Source organism: Bos grunniens, chromosome 7, assembly GCF_055505025.1.
Source record: "Bos grunniens cultivar Pamir isolate PY7600 chromosome 7, Bosgru_T2T1.0, whole genome shotgun sequence".
Lineage (NCBI taxonomy): Eukaryota > Metazoa > Chordata > Mammalia > Artiodactyla > Bovidae > Bos > Bos grunniens.
Genome location: NC_141171.1, coordinates 110,697,913 through 110,707,500, shown reverse-complemented (window position 1 = coordinate 110,707,500; position 9,588 = coordinate 110,697,913). Strand labels below are relative to the sequence as shown.

The 9,588-nt window shown below is 39.5% G+C and overlaps 1 long non-coding RNA gene across 1 annotated transcript; it reads right to left on the bottom strand.

The window, feature by feature from the left end:
* Positions 1–4,311: 4,311 nt before the first annotated feature.
* Positions 4,312–7,152, bottom strand: LOC147370116 (uncharacterized). The gene is made up of 4 exons (XR_015168453.1): positions 6,246–7,152; positions 5,320–5,437; positions 4,910–4,966; positions 4,312–4,698 (listed from the first exon to the last, which is right to left on the bottom strand). It is a non-coding gene; the product is annotated as an uncharacterized LOC147370116 (long non-coding RNA).
* Positions 7,153–9,588: the final 2,436 nt, after the last annotated feature.

The following is a 9,588-nucleotide window of genomic DNA, read 5'->3' as shown; positions in this document are numbered from 1 at the left end:
ATTCTATATCTATTCACGTCTATAATTGATGCCATAGCTGTTTGATACTATTGCTTGAATGAGTACAACTTATGTGACTTCACAAACTACAAACACTACTAACATAATAGGTATTAAAAAACCTTGAGTGACATGAGCATTAAGACTTAGTAGAGTTGCACTCACAAATAATGATACTATTATTCACTCCAGCCATGGTACTGGAATCTGTACATTAACACCCCTGCAAAGGAAACTGAAAGGGTAGAATAATAATAAAGGAACTTCATAACTATATTCCTACTGTAATCATTCAGCACTGTATGTTTTCTTTTAACCTAACTTTCATATTTGGTCTACTCTAACCTCTTCTGTGTTCACTTTATGCTATACTTATTGCTAACAGTAAAATTACCATAGGAGCTCTAATTAATTTTTTTTTACTTGCAATACTAGTGTTAGAACCAAAGGCCGATATGTGTATCTGCAGCAGTTGTAACCTCCTGAACAGACTGCAATAAAAAGAGTTTCCAGAATATCTTGACGATTTCCATCTACTAGGCTGTGGTGAGTTCAAGCAATACATGCTCCAGAGGACAGAAGACAAACAGGTTAGAAAGACTTGTACTGCACTTAGGGAGAAAGGGCATGTTGCTACTCAGCCCAGTACAAGTGTAGAAGTAACACCTCAGTAAGTCAACCTTTAAAGACTCGATAAATATGAGAACGACTGGTATGAAGAAACCTTCAGAAGTGCCTTCTCAGACCTCCCGTCATAAGCACAAGCATAATAAAAACACTGAGTTTTCATGGTCTCACACAAAATTAGACTCACTTAGGACTTTGCTTTGAGAGGAGTCGAACTACTCATTGTTAAAGAGAAATGATCCTTTCTTCTCTGAAGATTTGTGAATCATTCAGTTGGGTGTGGTGAATAAAATACTTAAGGATCTAATACATAAAAATGCAATAGGCAAAGCACATAGATTTTTTGCTCCCTTTCTCAAAGGATGGAATATTTTGTATTTGCACTGATTTAATGTTTTGACTTCATGTACAATTACATACAGATTTTTTTAGTTGACATACAATAGGACTAAAAATATTAATACTAATAAATCATGTTGGTATGTGCGGTTGTCACATAGGATTCACAGGAGATTTACATTCACAGTTGTCAATGTAAAGGATTAATGCTATTTAGCTTCTTCATGAACCTACACCATGAATGAAGAGCTTTTCTCAAAATATTTCACTGAGGGAAATACAAGGATGATAGGCATAATACTATGCTTCAACTCACGGATTTCTAAGCATTGCTCACAATACAGATCTGATTTTCAACATCAGGGTTCTTTCAGTGTCCTTGAACAGCATTTGTTTTTCTGTATACAGAAGAAAAAAACTCATGAGTATCAAACTTGTTCACATAAAACAAGTGTATGAATTGTTACCTTCCTGACCCAGGGATCAAAACCACATCACTTCCATCTCCTACACTAGTAGGCAGGTTATTTACCGACTGTGCCACCTGGAATCAATATACATTTCAAGAACCACTGCCATCAGCTTCTACTGTTCATGACCAAAGTAGGAGAAAGAACATTGGAAGAAGTATTCATAAGTCAAAGAACTGTTATACTGGGTACTCTAGTTATCACTGGGACAAGTCAGTTCCTCCAATGATGAGGGGTACAACTGAAAAATTATTACAAATGCATGGGATGTGATATCTACATGATAAATGTGTTCCTTTTATGCTATTGCTTCAGGTGTGCCTACTTCAGCATGAAGGACTGCACTTCAAGGAATGCCTGCTATTCCAGCTCAAGCAACAGATACTAAAGTGCAGATCATTGTCCTTTCTTGAAAATAATCAGCAGTTTGTCAACATATGTAACATGCCAGAGCAACCCTTGGGATGGGTTAAGCTAAAACCTAACCTAACCTAAAAACAGGTTAGGCCCTCTTTTTTGCCAAGCCCTGCGATAAAATACAAATCCAAAAAAGAAAAATAGCATCGGTTTTCTCAGGACTTCCTCATCTTTTCTTTCTGGATGACAGGAAGCAGACATTGAGGCCAGATGACTGCAGGATTTAATTGTGAACTAACATTGGGTGGGGTGGAAGCTCATCACTCTAGTAAGAATGTGGCTCAATTAAACTGACTTTCATTCACTTCATGTACATAGAGTTCTATAAGCCTTCGTTAAGGAATTCAATAAGTTATACTTCCTTACACCTTCACAATCTCTTGGTTTACATGAATGTCAATTCCTAGTCCAGCACTTATACAATGAGTGGTACAGGTAGTAACAGTGCATAAATGATGATGAGCAATGACAGGAAGTTTATTTATTCTCTGTTTCAATTCTTGATTTTTTATATAATTTTTTATAATATACTTACAGATGTGAATATTTTAGTGGCATGTATAAATACACGTTGAGTAGTGCTATGATAACTCATAGACTTGGCACAATAATTATCATGGCTACTATGTCTTTTTCATATATTCCTTTTGAGACTCTGTTCCATTATACATTATCATAAGATATTCAATACAGTTTCCTAAACTGTACAGTAGGTCCTTGTGGTTTCTTTCATATATAGTACTATGTATTTGTTAATAATTCAATCAAAAACTGGTACACAAATATTCATAGTGACATTATTCACAATAGCTCAAAGGTAGAACCCATTCAAGTGTCCATAGGTGAGTGATTGAATATGCAACACAGGGTATATTCAAAAGCTTGAACAGTATTCTACCATACAAAAAAAATTAAATGGTGCTGCCACTGTGCAAGACATTACAGAAATTACTCCAAAACTAACACATGGAATAAATTCATAGTTCGATTCTAATTCATGCTATGTACCCAAAAGGTATGGGAAAAGGGGCTGAAAAAATGCATGCTTCTGCAGTCATAGTCACAACAGCATGATTCACACTGGCCAACAAACAGAAGCAATCTAAGTGTCCATGGCAGCCAACTCCATAAACAAACTGTGGTAGACACGCAATGGAATATGATTCAGCCCTTCAAAGTCGGTAATTCTGACAACACTACAATGTGGACGAACCTTACGGTCATTATAGTAAGTGAAATAAACCAGACCAAAAAAGGACAAACATTCTGTGATTCCACTAGTATGAGATATCCAAACAAGTCAAATCCAAAGCCAGAAAAAGCTGAAAGTGATTCCCAGGGATCGAAGAGAGTTCATGTTTCATGGACCCCAGTTTCCCTTGGGGAAACTGACTTCCCATGATATCGCAAAAACCAATTATACAGATAACTGGAAGCCATATCCAATCAAATGAATGTAGACATAATTTTACAGTTTACACCAACCTCATTCAAACTTATCAATAGACAAAAGGCAAAACTGTATCTATGATACCTCAGCTTTGATTAAAACTGTGTCTACAGTACCTCAGTTTTGTTTATCAAATTTAGCAAAAAAAAAACTAAAGTCTATCCAAAAAGGATATAAAATATATATAACATGAACTTTAAAAAATTAGAAATTTAAACTGTGAAAAACCTTATTCACAAAACTTAAACACTAGCCACAGAAAAAAATATATTTACAAAATACATATCTGATAAAGAAAGGATTGTACTCCAACTATACCAAAAAATCTAAAACAAACAATCTCATTAAAAATGTATAAATCTAAACACCGGGCCTATGAAAATATAAAGATAGTAGATAAGCATATCAAAAATACTCAAATTCACATATCATTAGGAAATTACAAACTAAAACAACACTGAAGTAACACTGCACACCTATTAGATCCAGTAAACTCAAAAAAGGGGAGGCAGGGCTTCTCTGGTGGCTCAGTGGTAAAGAATCTGCCTGACGATGCAAGACACTCTAGTTCGATCTCTTACCCAGGAAGATCCCACATGCCACAGAGAAACATAGCTGGATTTTTCCACAAACAAGGCTCACCTGTGACCTGAATACTACACGTCTAGCACTTAGTAAACAGCTTTGAAAAAGTGTCCAGACAAAAAGTATCACAATTATACACAACAGCTCTACTTGTAATAAAAACTTTCAAATATCAGGATGTCTTCAGTAGATGACTGTGTAAACAAATTGGGATACATCCAAAGTGAAGGGGAGCAAATGCTACCCCAAAATATACCACTTCAGCAGGAGAATTAGTTGGACCTAATTAACTTTTTTTTAAGAGAACACATGATCATCTCTGAAACCCAAGTTCAACATGGCTCTTCTGTGAGTCACATGTACCAGAGAAATCTCATTTCAAAGGAATCCTCTGTATATACCAGATAGAAGGATGACAGACAGTCTTGTGAAACTTTTTTTTTATCAATAGGGAAAGCTAAGACATAAATCTCTACAACAACCATACCCTTCCTTTTCTTTGGTTTTATTTTTTAATGTTTATTTGTTTTTTTATTTGGCTGCTCCAGATGGACCTTCATTGAGGCAAGCCAGATATTTAGCTACAGCATGCAAACTCTTCGTTGTGGCATGGGAGATCTAGTTCTCGGATCAGGGAATGAACCGGGCCTCCTTCTTTGGGAGTGTCCAGTCTTAGCCACTGGACCACCAGGAAGCCCCTGTTTTGTGTTTAGATGAAGATGGTATCTAAGGTGATATCTTGGGCCACTTCAGTCACTGACTCAGTTTCCTGAGTTTCTCCAAATCACACACGAGGTACACATTATTAAACTGGTTTGCAAAACAAGTAAAGGTTGTTTACTACAATATTGTATGCTTACAAATATCTAAATGGTAAATGGCATATTATTTATTTTTAATTACTATGTGGTAAAAAAGAATGCAGGATTCATACATGTTACAACATGAATAAACATGAAAACCATCTTTAGTGGGGAAAAAAAAATCCATATAGAAAAGGCCACCCAGATCCCATATTCACCATGTCTGCTTTAAATCCATCAAGTTTGTTCAAATAACTGAAAATCTCAGTAACACTCTAAACAAAGAAAAAAGGATGAGGATGGGAAAAAAAAGATATATTCATACACTTGAACAATTGCTAAAAGTGGAAGTGGGGCTGTGGATTATATTATAATGTAGAAACCATATGATTTCCTGATGTTGGAGGTTATGTGCTGGTTCTGCAGGAGAAGGTACCCCTTTTGGATAAAATACATAAACTATTTTAGATGATGTGGCAAATGTGAGTACTTTTTCCCATAGCTAGGAGTTTTCCATACATTTGAAATTACTGGAAAGTAAATTATGTTTCAAAACAACCATGTCAATACCACAAAAGAAATTCAGAGTAGACAGGCATGAAACTTTCTTATACAGGCCAAGACTTACCCAGACGAAGTTCAAGGGAAGCTGTGATGCTCACTGCCCTTGAAGGAGTCCACATGGAATGAAGAACTACTGTGGGAAGTCTACTAGTAACCACCATGTCTTGGGTCCTCTGGATGACCTATTGCAGGAGAAACAGATTTAACAAATAAAATGTTTCACATAACTTCACAAAAAGTTGTTAGACTACATTCAGTAAAGCTGAATCATTTTGGATCAATTTACAATCATATAAAATACTATCATTTACAATCCCAATCAATATACAAAAATCACTTGCATTTCTATACACTAAAAACAATCAGAAACAAAAATTAAGAAAATCCCACTTATAATTGCATCCAAAAGAATAAAACATCTAGCAACAAACTTAATCAAGGTCATAAAAGACCAGTAGTCAGAAAACTAGAAAGCACTGATAAAGAAAACACAAACAAACAGAAAACTATTCCACGCTCATGCACGGGAACAATGAGGAATTAAAATGTCCATTCCAACCAAAGTCATCAACAAATACACTGACTGCAATCACAAAATAATATTCAATGGCATGTTTCACAGAAATAGAAATATTCCTAATATTAGACTGCTAATATTGAACGGACCTTAAACGGACAAAAAGACTCTGAGAAAGAAGAACACAGCTGGAGGCATCTTCCTCTCCCACTTCAAACTACATCACGGACCTGTAGTAACCACCACAGTGAGGAACTGGCAGAAACACAAACACATGGACTCCAGGAAAGAATAGAGAGCCCAGAAATGAACCCACATGTACGTGGTCAGTTCATGAAAATCAAACCAGGAACGAGCAAAGAGGAAAGGACAGTCTTCTGAAGAAACAGTGACAGGAAAACTGGCCACCCACACTAAAGAACATCACTGGTCATCCTCTAGATAATCTAACAGAAATCTAACTAAAAACCCACCGTTTTGCACATGGAGCTCTTTCCCCCCTGAGTCCTCTGAGATGGACCTCCAGTCAGCCCTCAGCTGGACACAGGAAACGTCTACTTCGTCCTCATTTTTCCCTCTTGCAGCGCCTCCCTGCTGGTGGGCACTGAGGCAACCCTGCTCCTCTCAGCCTGGATGCAGCCCCGTTATCCAGAAGCCCGAGTCCTGGCGGTCCTGAGGAGACACAGCTCCCGCCAGTTGGTCACAGAGCCCAGTCTGAAGGCAAAGCGTCCTGCGCCCGCGGGTCAGAGTGGGTCTTGGCGCCCCCTACAGGCCGCCAGAGAAGAGCAGGCAGCCCCACGCTCACAGACCTCAGAGGGCTCACCCAGAAACAGTTCTGCTGTGAGCACTCAGACTGGAAGCCCAAACTGAAATGGAGCAGAATAGCTCCATGACTCTCCTCAAAACATGGCTAGGGAACAATGAGAGCCTGTATGGAATGCAGCCATAAAAAGGAACCCATTTGACTCACTTCTAATGAAGGGGATGAACCTAGAGTGTATTAAACAGGAAAGTCAGTCAAAAGGAGAAAAACATGGAATCGAGAAGGATGGGTCTGACTAGTCTGTTCACATAGCTGCAATGGAGATGCAGACATAGAGAACAGACTTACAGACAACGGTGGGGAACAAGAGGGAGAGGGTGAGATGAATGGAGAGAGCAGCATGGATGCATGTACACCAACATTTGTAAATAGACAACCAGTGGGAATTTGCTGTATGACTCAGGGAACTCAAACTGGGGCTCAGTAATAACCTAGAGAGGTGGGAATGGGTGGGATGTGGGAGGAAGATTCAAGAGCAAAGGGACAAAGGTACACCTATGGTTAATTCATATTGATGTATGACAAATCAAACCAATATTGTAAAGCAATGATCAACCAACTAAACATAAATAACTGTTAAAAATAAAACATATGAAATGAACATAAACACAAACTGCAACAAGGCAATTCCATGTAAAAAACTATAAAAATTTTAGAAAACAACAAAAGATCTACATGACCTTTGGTCTGGTGATCAGTTCTAACACGACAAAAAAGCCAACTTACTGAATTATAAATATAAATTATTTAAAACATTGACTTTTATAATTTTATACATTTACTCTGTGGAGGACCTTACTCGAGAGAACCGAAAACAAACTGTTAAATGAACCACTGACAACCCACCCTTGCCAGGCAACCGAGAAAAGAAAACACTTGCTGGACTCATCTTACAACAGGAGGTCCTGGTAAGGAACAAGGAACTAACAAGCTACCACCAACCAGAATTCTGGAGAGGTCAAAAGGAGATGGGAGACTCCAGTTCAGAGGTCCTACCAACCTCCCAGGATCCTCCTCACTGGAATCCATCTCAGCTGAATGATGCGTGTGCCCCCAGGAAGGATCCCAATTCAGAATGACTGGCAAGAGACGAACCAGAAACTAACCCAATGACTATAAAATCTGAGACTGTGAACCACATGGCAGAGCAGTTCTTTCCGTTTCCCTCACCCTCTTACCCTCTGCCCCAGCATCCCTTCCCAATAAAGCCTCTCACTTGGATGGCACTCCTCTCCTCAGACAACTCATTTCGAAGTGTCAGACAAGAACCTACTCTCAAGCTCTGGAAGGGATCCCCCTTCCTTCATCAAAAGCAATATCCAGGAGAAAATATCTTCAAAACACTAGCTTGTAGAGAAGGAAATCGGAGAAGGCAATGGCAGCCCACTCCAGTACTATTGCCTGGAGAATCCCATGGACAGAGGAGCCTGAAAGGCTGCAACCCTGGGGTCGCTAAGAGTCAGACACAACTTCACTGAGTGACTTCACTTTCACTTTTCACTTTCATGCATTGGAGAAGGACATGGCAACCCACTCCAGTGTTCTTGCCTGGAGAATCCCAGGGACAGAGGAGCCTGGTAGGCTGCCATCTATGGGGTTGCACAGAGTTAGGAATGACTGAAGCGACTTAGCAGCAGCAGAGAAGAAAATGGCACCATCTCCAGTATTCTGACCTCAGAAATCCCAGGAACAGAGGAGCTTGGTGGGCTACAGTCCAACAGCAGGGCATTTCTGAGGGGAGGAAACAGTCCCAGGAAAATTGAGGCGCTCACCAAAAGCCCCACAGCTTTTGATAGCACAGCCAGAACTGTGGCTGAGGATTCCCAGCTGCCAGGCCTCTTGATCCTGGCCTCTTTCACTAGATACATGTGTGGAAAACTAAAATCTAAAATATACCCTGGTGGCTCTGTAGTAAAGAATCCACCTGCCAGTGCTGGAGATGCAGGTGGGATCCCTGCTATGGGAAGATCCCACATGCTACGGAGCCCATGTGCCACAACTGCCGAGCCTGTGCTCTAGATCCTGGAAGCCACAATGCCAAGCTCACATACTGCAACTTCTGAAGCCCGTGAGCCTGTGCCCCACAAGAGGAGCCACTGCAGTGAGAAGCCCACACACCACTAGTTATGGCCCACGCTCACCACAACTAGAGAAAAGCCCACACACGAAGACACAACTCAGCCAACAATAAATAAAATCGTTTTCCTTAAAAATGCATATCTGACAAAGAATCTGTACTCAAATTGTCCAAGAACGCTAGAGCAAACAATCCCATTCATAATTGGTAATGATTGAAATAGACACCCGGCCACTGAGGGTATACTGATAGTAAACTATCATACAAAACATACTCAAGATACTAGTGGCATGCACGCAGAGCCCCCTTTGGAAGACAGTCTGACAGGTTTTTTTAGTAACCACATGGGACAAGCATTGAATTCTATACATGACATGTGGTGGAAGCCAGGTATCTTACCATTGGAATGGGAAGTTACAGATAAACAAAAGGAAAGGTTACAATATCCATGTCATGGTGGATCCGGTTGGAGACATCATTACAAATTACCTTTAACTGAATATGTTCAAAGGTAAACTGGAATACATGTATATATATATATATATGTATATATATATCCATGTATTGTCAGCTGAGCATATTTAGTTCCTACATGTATGTTTTAAATATCATTCTCTAATAAAAGGGAACAGGAAATGTCCCTGATGGCCCGGTGGTAAATGTCACGCGAGTGTATGTTCCTCAGTTCTTTGTCTCGTCACAACAAAGATTTGGAGTGACAGACATTAAAGCCCTCGGCACATCACAGCTCTCGGGTCTTGGACAAACTGTGTTATAGCTCTTAGGCAAATCAGTGTTACAGCTCTATTTTATTTAGAAGATAGCAAGAGAATCCATCCTCGAAGTGTGAGGGCATGCCAACCCAAAGACTCGGAAGAGAAGAGAGTGGAGAAGCACGCAGGGGAGGGAGAGAGAG